The sequence below is a fragment of the Ischnura elegans genome, chromosome 5 (genome assembly GCF_921293095.1).
Source record: "Ischnura elegans chromosome 5, ioIscEleg1.1, whole genome shotgun sequence".
NCBI lineage: Eukaryota > Metazoa > Arthropoda > Insecta > Odonata > Coenagrionidae > Ischnura > Ischnura elegans.
The window spans coordinates 5,788,428-5,800,437 of NC_060250.1; the positions used below are offsets into that span (position 1 = coordinate 5,788,428).

General features: G+C 41.8%; 1 protein-coding gene across 3 annotated transcripts in view; it reads left to right on the forward strand.

The window, feature by feature from the left end:
* The window catches only part of LOC124158460 (DNA/RNA-binding protein KIN17), a 46,162-nt gene that overhangs the window by 12,799 nt on the left and 21,353 nt on the right, over positions 1-12,010 (forward strand). The gene's annotated exons all lie outside the window — the stretch shown is intronic.

Sequence of the window (12,010 nt, forward strand, 5' to 3'; positions counted from 1 at the left end):
GGAACCTGTCCCTTTAAGGGAAATGAAGAGATTTATTGGCATACTCGGATATATGGGTATAGTTGATTTGCCTAAACTTCACCACTACTGGTGTAAAAGAAGGCTCCTTCGAGTTAGCATACTTTCTAATGTGTCGCTACGCAATAGGTTTGAAATCCAACTAAAAATGTGTTATTTTTGTAATAATGAAGAGTGCCCAGATGGCGGTCGAGGCTTCAAAAATGAATTCCCTCATCAGGAAGTGGAAAAAGTGCTTTAACCCAGGGGAAACTTTTTGTGAGGATAAGACTTTCAGGGGACGCAGCAATATATTCCACAAAAGAAACCCATAAGTACGGAATAAAAATTTTCAAATTGTGTGCAGATAAAGGATACACATGGAACATGAAAATGTATTGCGATAGAGAAAAGGATGCAAGTATTTCCGTGCTAACTAATGTAGTAATGAAGTTATCAAAAGATTTGCTAAATTCAGGAAGAACCGTGATAACCGGCAATTACTGTACAGGCATAGAGTTGGCAAATGCTCTGCTAGACAACAAGACCCATCTAATTGGGACACTTCGAATTAATAGACGAGGAAACCCTAAAAATATGATTGGTGAAAAGGTGAAAGTTGGGGAAATAGTTGCGCAAGAGAATAACAGAGGAATATGCATTTTGAAATGGCGAGATGTTTTGCTTCTACAGTAAACTCCCGATTATACGAAGCAGGATTTTACGAAGTTTTCGATTATACAAAGTGATATTGCGGTCCCGGCGAAAAGCCTATGCTAAATACATGGCGCTATTCGATTATACGAAGTTTTGATTATACGAAGTTTCGATTATACGAAATGTTTTGAAATTACGAACCTCGGCTCGGTCCCCAGGAGCAAATGGCATTCGTTTATACGAACTGTGGTGAAATATTTGCCAATAAAACCAGTTACTCCGGCGTTAGTAGCTAAAAAAAATCAATGCTTCCGACTGTGGTCCATCAAAAGTGTGAAATCGTGAATGATAGTGCAATTTTGGAGAGAAAGGGTTTGCCTAAAACCTCACGGAGGGAATTTAAGGGAAGTAGGAGTTCAGTAAAAATATCGCGACTTCGTAGTTTAACATGTCAGGAAGGTTGCGCGGTGTATTTCGTACACTCCTACTTAACCCTTTGCACTGCTGTGAACGTACCTGGTATGTTCGCAAGGCAGGCTGCTGTGAACGTACTTCGAAACTACTTGACTACTTTTTGCCAAAGCACTTCGAAGGGTCCCCAATCCGGGACCCTTTCCTCAACGAGCTCACCCTTGCTGGCCCCTCTCCTCGACCCTCCGAGCGGGTGAGAGAGGTAGCCAATATGGTACGAGCAGAGAGACTGGGCGCTCGTCACGGTCACAGCCAATTTCCAACTCAACCGAGTCCCTTACCGTACCCTGCTTATATATACCGAGGTAGCCAATATGGCCGGCCTAGGCATATATTAGAGAAGTACGGTAAGGGACTCGGTTGAGTTGGAAATTGGCTGTGACCGGGACGAGCACCCAGTCTCCCTCCCCAAAAGTGACCGCTCTTGACTGCATTTTGAAAATCTATCAATCAATGCCATCATCAAAAAATGATTGTTTGCATCGCACTCCTGCCAATCAGGCATTCAAGTATGTCTCTGAACCGTGTTTCAGCGATGAGAGATAACGATTTTGTTAACTTTGCTAAAATGGCCAAGTTAATAAAATTGTTATTTTTCATCGCAGAAATACGGTTCAAAGACGTACTTGATTTCCTCCACTACAATCGCTACAATATTTTGGACTACGATAAAGGGAAAACTTCCATTGATTTGTGAGAGCAGCTTTGAAGCTAGCTTAGATCAGCCTTATGGAAAACATTGAAATGGTATTGAAAATTGGTAATTGAATTAATTTTGGGGGACTAGCGTCTTAAATGCACATATTCTGTACAAAACAAATTAACAATTGCACAACGTCCATAACGGTTTTTAGGGAATTATTAATTGATCGGTTGCTGTTTGGTGAGGAGGAAGTGGCTGAAGGAGATGAAATAGGGACATCATTCGAAAAGAAAAGGGAAAAACTTCCACTCTCACTAAAGAGAAAGAGTGAGATAGTATTGCAAAGCCGTTACGAAAAGAAAAAGAAAGGGCTTATGCATAAAAATAAGGTGCCTAAGGTAACTACTGATTGTAAAGACTGCAAAGGTAACCCCCACTTTTGCATTGATTGTTTTGCAATGCATCATAAAAATAACTCTTGCAATAAATAAATAGTGACCATGTAATGAGTATCAGAAAAATGTGAAGTACAGTAAAACCTCTATGTAGTGAACCTCTTTACATCGTAAACCTCCATACTTCGTACCAACCCACTGGTCCCGTCAGATTTACATGTAAATTTATAGGAAAACCTCTATATAGTGAACCTCTTTATCTCGTAAAACCTCCATACATCTTACCAACAAGACAGCCCCGAGGCGGCCTAACTACCTCCGCAAATCGTACCGAGACAACTAGAGACAATTAATGCAGCCGCGATTACCTGCATGGAATGACATTTTCAGCGATAAATGTTTCACGCTTATTTTTTTCTTTTACACCTTAAATAATTTTCACGTTAACCATTAGTTAGGGCATCCAACTATCCTAATAATATTAAGTGCCGGTAAATGAAGACAGAACACATCGTTTTCTCTTGAATCACGGTCAAAATCACGCGATAACACTCGCTTTCTTTTACTGATGGCTTTATTTTCTTGTAAGTGCCTACATACTATGATCAGTTAATAAAAGAGGCGACCAGCGCAGCCTATAATCACTAGCTGACGGAAATATTTCAACTAACTTCACTCCCATCCATGGAGACTGAATTACTCGACCGCATTGCTACTTCCGCTTCTAAAATTAAAATATTTCGAGAATTTTCCGCGACTTGAAATAAATCAAATACAGTTTTGCAATTATTTTATTCCCATATTTTCCGGTGTAGCACTTTCTTACTACCGCCTTGGTAATTTTTTCGATGCTTTCGTGAACGATCGTAGTTTAAACCTCGCACGCTCCGCGCGCTCGTTAAGGGGCTCCGCCCCTTAAAAACCCCGGTTCTGGCTTCGCCGTCTACAGTTGTGGTCGCTCGAACACTTTTAAAGTTCGAATAATCTCACCTCAGCTAGGGGCTGGCTTCGCCGGCCAGGGGGTAGGGAGGCGCCCCACTCATTCCTCGAAACGGCTTCGCCGTTCCTCGCTGAAGGGTGGCTTCGCCGCCCAGGGGTTGAGTGTGAGTTGAGATGGGGGGAGTCTACAGTGGCTGCGCCGCTTGAACATCGGGGCGGCTTCGCCGCCCGAGGGTTACTGAAGCTCCCCCTCGCCTACGCCAGTTACTCCTCGGAACGGCTTCGCCGAGGAGCCCCCCCGCGGCTGCTCCACTTAGTCCTCATTCTCCACCGATAGGGGTGCCCAGGGGGATTCGGGGGTTTTAATGTGTTATGCATGCGGTCACCAATCGTCCACAGTGATCACGTAGCGATGATTGTAAAGGGTAGTGCAATGCGGAGTAATAGTGGCGACAAGTACCCATAAAAGAAGACTTAATGGCAAGTTTTTCATGTTTTTGCGGGGGGTTCCAACGGAATACCGGGGGTTTTATACTTGTGTTAAACCAGTGGTCACAAATTGTTCTCATAAATTCCGTGCCGATAAGTCCTAGGGGTCCGGAACAGTGGTCTGACCATTCTTTTACCTGGAGAGGCGATTTATTAGAATTTTTTTGGGAGGTTTCACGGGGTTATCAGGGGTTTTAATGAGTGGTAGGGGCACCGGTTAAAGTGTGACGAAAACTATTCGGAAAGGCGACTTTAAAATTTTTTTATTTTTTTTTCGGCGATGTTCCAGGAGGTGATCGGGGGTTTTCTGGTATTTTTTCCCGTATGGTTTACGGTGGCTCGCCCTAGCCAAATATTCCGGATCTAGAGCTCAGAGGGGACGAGTAGTGCGGCGTAATGTTTGCGAGAAGTTCCCAAAAAGGAGACTAAATGACACATTTTACATTTGGGGGGAATTTCAGGGGGATACCGGGGGTTTAAATGTGTGTACTCCTGGCGGTCACCATCCATTCACATAAATTCCGTGGGGATGCGTCGTTGGGGGCGGTGGAATAGGCACGAAAAGTACCCAAAAAGTAGACTTATATGCAGAATTTTATTTTTTGGGGGGGTGTATATGGGTTTACCGGGGGTTTATAGATTTTTACTGCCAGCGGTCATCAATCGTCCACATCAATTCCGTAGCGATGAGTGGTAAGGATTGGAAAAGCGGCGGAATTGTGACGAAAAGTACCCGAAAAGGCTACTTATATGCAAATTTTAATTTTTTTTGGGTTTCGGGGGGTTTAAAGATGACGATACTATATGGTCACATTCATATACTGTCATATCTAAAAGAAGTAGGCCCTATGACATCCATAGTCCTATGACATCCATGACATTTCGAGAGAAATACAATAAAAAGTAAATCTCTCCCCGGAAAAAATTAGTAGTGCCCGCCATTTTTATTTTTTCGCGGTTACATCGATTAAATAATTTATTAAATATTTATGTTTTCTGAAAGAAAATGCATAGCTGTATGTAACTACAAAGTTTGAAAGAAATCGGTCGGGTTAAAATTGACAAAACCTTGTGTTAATCTTTTGGAAATCGTAATTTTCGGTGATTTTCGGAATACTTTAATTTTTTTCTGAGTATCCAAGCATGATGAAAGAAAATTGTTAGCTATTATTCGTAGACAATGTTATGAACATATATATTAATCATTTTCGTTGTCCAACTCACAAAATTAGGCCGACAGTAGTGGAAAATATGAAATATTTTCCGAGAAATCAATTCTTGGACGCCATTTTGAAAGCTTTTAACATAGAAATTAACTTTAAAAATTACATAAGTAAGTGGCGACATTTATTGGCTTTCATTATATACAGCAACGGTCCGTGTGACGGAAATGTATCGCCTGTATAACGATAACTAGTAAACGGACTCCCGGGAAATAATGGGAAGTGTCCGCCATTTTTAATTTTTTGCTGGGTTATCGATGGCAAAATTGTAAAAATGTTTAAATTTTCTAAAACAAAATGAATACTTTAACGTATATACTAAGTCTAATTGAAATCGGTCTTGTTAAACTGGACGAAATCTTGTGTTAATCTTTTGGAAATTGTACTTTTTGGCGATTCTCGGCATTATTTAATTTTTTTCTCGGCAACCAATGGTGACAAAAACAAATTGTTGCCTAGGTTAAATGACTAATCATGTAAGCATGTATAATAATCATTTTCGTTTTGCAACACTAAAAATTAGGTCGATGGCAGCAGAAAGTATGAAGATGTTTCCGAAAAATCATTTTTTGGACGCCATTTTTGCGGCGTTAAACTTAAAGTATAACTTTAAGAAATACATAGGTACGTGGCAGCATTTATTGGCTCTCTAAGTGTACAACAACAACCCGTGTATCATGCACAATTCGCGCGCAGCAAATTAAAAACCGGAAGAACGTCCCCGAAAAAAGCGCGATTTCGGCCATTTTGTCATCCTGGCGAGGACACGTGGCGGAAACTTCCGGTTTTCGGATTTTTCCTCCGGATCATTTCGGGTTCCCCGCACGCGTGCCAAATTTCAGCTCTCCACCATGTCTGGAAGTGGTCGGGAATTTGTATCCATCAGTGAGTCAGTTACCTCAAGGGCTGTATATAATATGAGCCATCGACTCCTCGGAACGGCTTTCCGTTCCTTGCCTGTAAGCGGCTTCGCCGCCAAAGGGTTATCGGCGCCCTCCCCTAGTAAGCTTCCTCGTGATGGGGTGGCTTCGCCGCCCTAGGTTTACCCGTGTCCCCCCGGGACGTCGACTCCTCGGAACGGCTTCGCCGTTCCTTGCCTGTGGGCGGCTTCGCCGCCCAAGGGTTATCGGCGCCCTCCCCCCTCGTAAGACACCCATTCGGCTGCTCCACATGTTGGAGCGGATTTTCCGCCTGAGGGTTCTCCGAGGTTTTCCGTGCCTCTGACTCCTCGGAGTGGCTCCGTCGTTCCTGGGGCGGGGGCAGCTTCGCCGCCAGGGTTTTCACTCATCACAGAGCAATGCGTACTACCAGCTATCCCCCATCGTTTGCAAAGGCTGCCGGGGGATAATGTGGCAGAATGTAGACGCATGCTAGCCGTGATCGGGGCATTTTAGCTTATGACGATGTTTTGAAGGCGGTATGGGGGGTTTACAGGGGTGTTATGGGGTGTACTGACAACGGTCACAATCATCGAAATAAATTCCTTAGCGATGAGTCATAGGAGAAGGGAATTACTGCTGAAATATGCGAAAACACCAAAGAACATGCTATTTACAGAAAAAAAATAATTTTTTCCCTGGTCTTCTAGGAAGCCACGTGAAATTTCGAGGGGTTTTCTTGCATAAAAGGTCTTTGTCTACCTACAATAAAAATTCCAGCGATCTAGCTGTAGGGGAACAATTATTTTTCCCGTATTACTCACATTTAGATTACCAATTCTGTGTTCTCCACATAGCGGTGCATAGGCGCTGTAATAAGGCATAACTAATGTGAATTTCGTAGCCGTACCTTGTGGGGAAGTGGTTTAAAAAAATCGCTTTTGGTGTCCATGTCCTGGAACCCCTTTTATTACTCTACTATTTTGTTAAGAAATGTACATTTAAAAATTTGAAGTTTTATTGCGGGGGTCTAATTGGGGCAGGATAATTGAACATGACGGGTAAATATAGCCGACACAATTCCCATTCGGAATCAATAAAAAGGATACAACTGGGATGAATGGTACACGAAATATAAGACTTATTAAGTAATTTTTATTTTTTTGGGGGGGTCACAGGGGGTTTTCGGGGGACCTAAAGTGCTTGTTCTGTATAACGCGGCATCGTTTACCTTCGATAAAAATTTCGGCTCTGTAGCTGTAGTGTAAGCATGCTTTTTTGACGGTGTCACCCGTTAAAATTAAATATTCTGCGTTCTCCTGGTTGCGGCACGTAGGGGCACGAGAAAGACGTCACTCACATGAATTTGGTGTCCATACCACGTCGGGAAGTGGCAAAGAAAAATTCCGAAAATTTTAAAATCGTGTGTTGAGGGAATGCAAACTTCATGGCGGATGTGTTGTAAGTTACCAAACGTTGTAGGAGTCGCGATTTCAATGGAAAATCGATTGTCAGTAATTACTCGAAATTCGTTGAATTTATGGATATGAAAAGATACCCAAAAAATGAAGAAAAAAATCTTGTATGTTGCATTAAATTGAATTGGTCCTACGATTATTGCAAATTGGTAAGAAAAGCATTGGAAATTTTAAAAAGTAAAAAAAAATACTTTAAATCAAAATATTGCCAAGAAAACCACACCAAAAAATCAACCAAAAAATCTTGTATCTCATACGTTAAGGACTTATTCCTACAACGATTTAAAGTTGGTTTTAAAAAAATCCAAAGATAGGCCCGTAAGAAAAGCATTGGAAATTTAAAAAAATTATAAAAAATACTTTTCATCAAAATATGGCAAAATCTTTCACATCAAAAAATCAAGTTTCCGTCAGAGAAATTTCATGTTCCTAAGACATTTGCAAGTAGGCAATGAAAGGAAAATGTTTCAGTCCCATACGGCTCCAGTGTTAATTCGGATCGATATATCTCGAAAACCGATCGACTTTTTCAAGTTTTCGGACTTTTCCCCCCGATGAATATTTTTTCTCCACGACCTGTAAAAATTTCGTCTTCCCAGCACGTCCGGAAGTGGTCGGGAATTTGTATACGTGAATCAGTGAGTGAGCTATCTGTCACACATCGGGTTGTATATGATATTGACTCGCCGCGATGCGCGCGCTCGTTAGGGGGCTACGCCCCCTAAAACCCCCCCTCATCCGGCTTCGCCGGCTGCCCACACCGGACGGCTTCGCCGTCCCACCCGCGACACCTCGGGACGGCTTCGCCGTTCCTCGTCAGGGGTCCGCTTCGCCGCCCAAATATTGAGGTAGCCTTGTGACGGAGACCCGCTAGTTCCTCGGAACGGCTTCGCCGTTCATCGTGGAAAGGCGGCTTCTTCGCCCAAGGGTTACCCGAATCCCCCCGAGGCGTCCACTCCTGGGAACGGCATCGCCCTTCCTCGTGATGGGGCGGCTTCGCCGCCCAAGGTGTACCTGTGTCTCCCCGAGCCGTCGACTCCTCGGAACGGCTTCGCCGTTCCCCGCCTGTGGGCGGCTTAGCCGCCCAAGGGTTATCGGTGCCCTCCCCCCGTAAGCTTCCTCGTGATGGGGCGGCTTCGCCGCCCAAGATTTACCCGTGTACCCCCGGGCCGTCGACTACTCGGAACGGCCTCGCCGTTCCTCGCCTTTGGGCGGCTTCGCCGCCCAAGGGTTATCGGCGACCTCCCCCCTCGTAAGACACCCATTCGGCTCCTCCACGTGTTGGAGCGCATTAGCCGCCCCAGGGTTCTCGGAGTTTTTCCGCGCCTCTGACTCCTGGGAGTGGCTCCGTCGTTCCTGGGGCGGGGGCAGCTTTGCCGCCACGGTTTTCTTTCCTCACAGAGCAATGCGTACTACCAGCTATCCGCCATCGTTTACAAAGGCTGCTGTGGGATAATGTGGCAGAATGTAGACGCATGCTAGCCGTGAATGTGTCATTTTACCTAATGACAATGTTTTGAAGGTGGTCCGGGGGGTTTCCAAGGGTTTTGATGAGTGTACTGAGTACAGTCACAATTACCACATAAATTCCTTATCGATGAGTCATAGGAGAACGGAAAACTGCTGAAATATGCGAAAACAACAAATAAACATGCTATTTACAGAAAAAAAATTTTTTTCTCTGCTCTTCTGGGGAGCCACATAAACTTTCGAGTAATTTTCCTGCATAAAATTTGTTTGCCTACCTACAATAAAAATTCCAGTTCTCTAGTTTTATGGGAACAATGAATTTTCTCCTATTACTCACATATGTATGACAAATTCTGAGTTCTCCACATAGCTTTGCATGGGCGCTATAATAAGGCATTACTCACGTGAATTTCGTAGCCGTACTCTATCGGGAAGTGCTTTAAAAAAATCGCGTTTATTTGTATATGGGCTAGAAGGAACAAAACAACACTACTATTTTGTTAAAAATCTGCATATAAAAATTTGAAGTTTTATAGCGGGTGTATTATTGGGCCTGGATAACTGAACATGACGGGTAAATATAGCCGACACAATTCCCAGTCCGAATAAATAAAAACGATACAACTCCGATGAATGGTACACGAAATATACCACTTATTAGGTAATTTTTATTTTTTTGGAGGGGTCACAGGGGGTTATCGGGGGATTTGATTTGCTTCTCCCGTATAACGCGGCATCGTTTACCTTCGATAAAAATTTTGGCTCTTTAGCTGTAGTGCAAGCATGGTTTTTCGACGGTGTCACCCGTTAAAATTAAATATTCTGCGTTAACCGGGTAGCAGCACGTAGGGGCACGAGAAGGACGTCACTCACGTTAATTTGGTGTCCGTACGTCGTCGGGAAGTGGCGAAAAAAAATTCCGAAAAATTTAAAATCGTGTGTTGAGGGAATGCAAACTTCACGGCGGATGTGTTGTAAGTTACCAAACGTTGTAGGAGTCGTGATTTCAATGGAAAATCGATTAGATTTAATTACTCGTAAATCGTTCGACTGATGGAAAATTAAAGGTAGCCAAAAAATTAAGTAAAAAATCTAGTATCTTGCGTTGAAAGGAAGTTGACCTACGATTATTGCAAATAGGTCAAAAAAATCCCGAAATTCGGCCCATAAGAAAAGCATTGGAAATTTTAAAAAGTTAAAAAAAATACTTTTAATGAAAATATTGCAAACACGACCACACCAAAAAATCAACCAAAAAATCTAGTATCTCATACGTTAAGGACATATTCCTACAACTATTTAAAATTGGTTTTAAAAAAATCCAAAGATAGGCCCATAAGATAAGCAATGGAATTTTTAAAAAAATATATAAAATACTTATAAACAAAAAATGGCAAAATGTTTCACATAAAAAAATCGGCCAAAAAATCTAGTTTCCGTCAGTGAAATTTCGTGTTCCCGTGACATTTTCAAGTAGGCGACGAATGGAAAAAGTTTTAGTGCCATAAGGCTCCAATGTTAATTCGGATCGATATATCTCGAAAACCGATCGACTTTTTCGAGTTTTCGGACTTTTCCCCCCGATGAATATTTTTTCTCCACCCACAGTGAAAATTTCGCATTCCCAGCACGTCCGGAAGTGGTCGGGAATTTGTATACGTGAATGAGTGAGTGAATGAATGAGTGAGCTATCTGTCACACATTGGGTTGTATATAATATAGATTTATTGCGCTTAGCGACAGTCATATGTCTTGCCTGCGTATTTATGCCGCGAAATCTGACTATTCCATCGGGGGTCCAGGACGTCAATTTATAGCAATACTGAACGAACATCAATCCATGCGCGGCAGTTTTAGGTGAAGGAGGCAGCTAATTAGCTGATACGCGGTAGGGCAATGAAATTTTTTTCCGTCGCCGCCGCTTTCTGAAGTTGTTCACCCAGCATTCTCACTGGGAAATCACGTCCTTTCGCAGAGCTAGCGTTTCTGTGCGCCCTCGACAGAGTTTTTCTTCAGAACGCTACGTGCATTGTATTTTGGAGAGAGGGAATTCAACAAAATTTTCATAATTACGCTCAATTTTTTGTCTATTTTTTTGCGGTAGTCATGTGTTTATTTATTTTTTTTATAATCTTTAACAAGTCACATGTTATAAGAATGATAAATCAATTCTAAAAGATATAATAAGGAGTATTTTCAATTATTTGCCATAAATATGAAAAAATATGAAAATTACTTAATTAATCATAGGCTGTTGATGGATTCGAGAAATAAAAGAAGGCGACTGCTTGACTTTACCACATAATTAGCAATTTTCCTAGCCATCAACGAGGACAGGCAGAAGGCAGTGACCTTTGGAATACCATCATTCACCTTCACATCTATTTTAAACAACCGAGGAAAAACAGAAGAAACTGTATATCTAGGCTGCACAAATAAAAAAACTCAGGCAGTTAAATACGAGGATGAAGAAATTGTGTTTAGAAATATAAAACTATTGTTCTTTCCTCCGAACACTATTAGTAAATTACAACCCTTAGACCAGGGAATTATTTCTTAGGTCAAAAGGCATTAACGAAAACAGCCAGTGATTTATTTACAGTGAAAATGGCATGAAAAAGTTCTCATGGAATTGAAAACATTATTTCGAAAGAGTTTGAAAAAAAATTTAAGCAAACCTATTAACTAATTTATTTTCTAAAAAGGCCTCTTGAACAATTTACTTTTACCTTTGTGTAACCATTAAATTGTAAATATATGTTCACTTATGCATACCTATATATTTAAATATATTAATATAATGGCTTAAAAGACAGTAGCACCTTTCATTTCCCAAGGATATGAAAAAATGGTGCCTACCACTAAAACCTCTCTATAGTGAACCTCCATACATCAAATTGCCCAAATTTTGGTCCCCTCCATTACGATGTAAAGAGGTTTTACTGTATTTAGAAACGAAGTAACATTATGTATTTCAAATGTTATCGAGTGTCGAATAGACATAAATGTGCTTACCAAAAAAAGATTTTATGACATCTTTACCCATAAAAAAGTATTTCATAATTAAAATAAAAACATGTTATAAAAATGTCATTTTCATAAAACCTCTGCCGTCAGTAGTACTCCTTGAGGCCATAGCGGTCCGATCGTTATGCGCTTCATGCTGCAGTAGTGGTCCTCTGGCCCTACCCAGCGCTTCTCTTGGAAATATTTAGGGCGGTCCCATGGGGCCGCCGTGGCCACAGTGGATATTTTCGTAGCGGTCCCTATGAACCACTGCGGCGCTTAACATGTTAAGATAAACCACAAAGATGAAAATTTCCCCATTGCACACTACCAATATGGCTACCTAAACTAAATCTGTTTATCT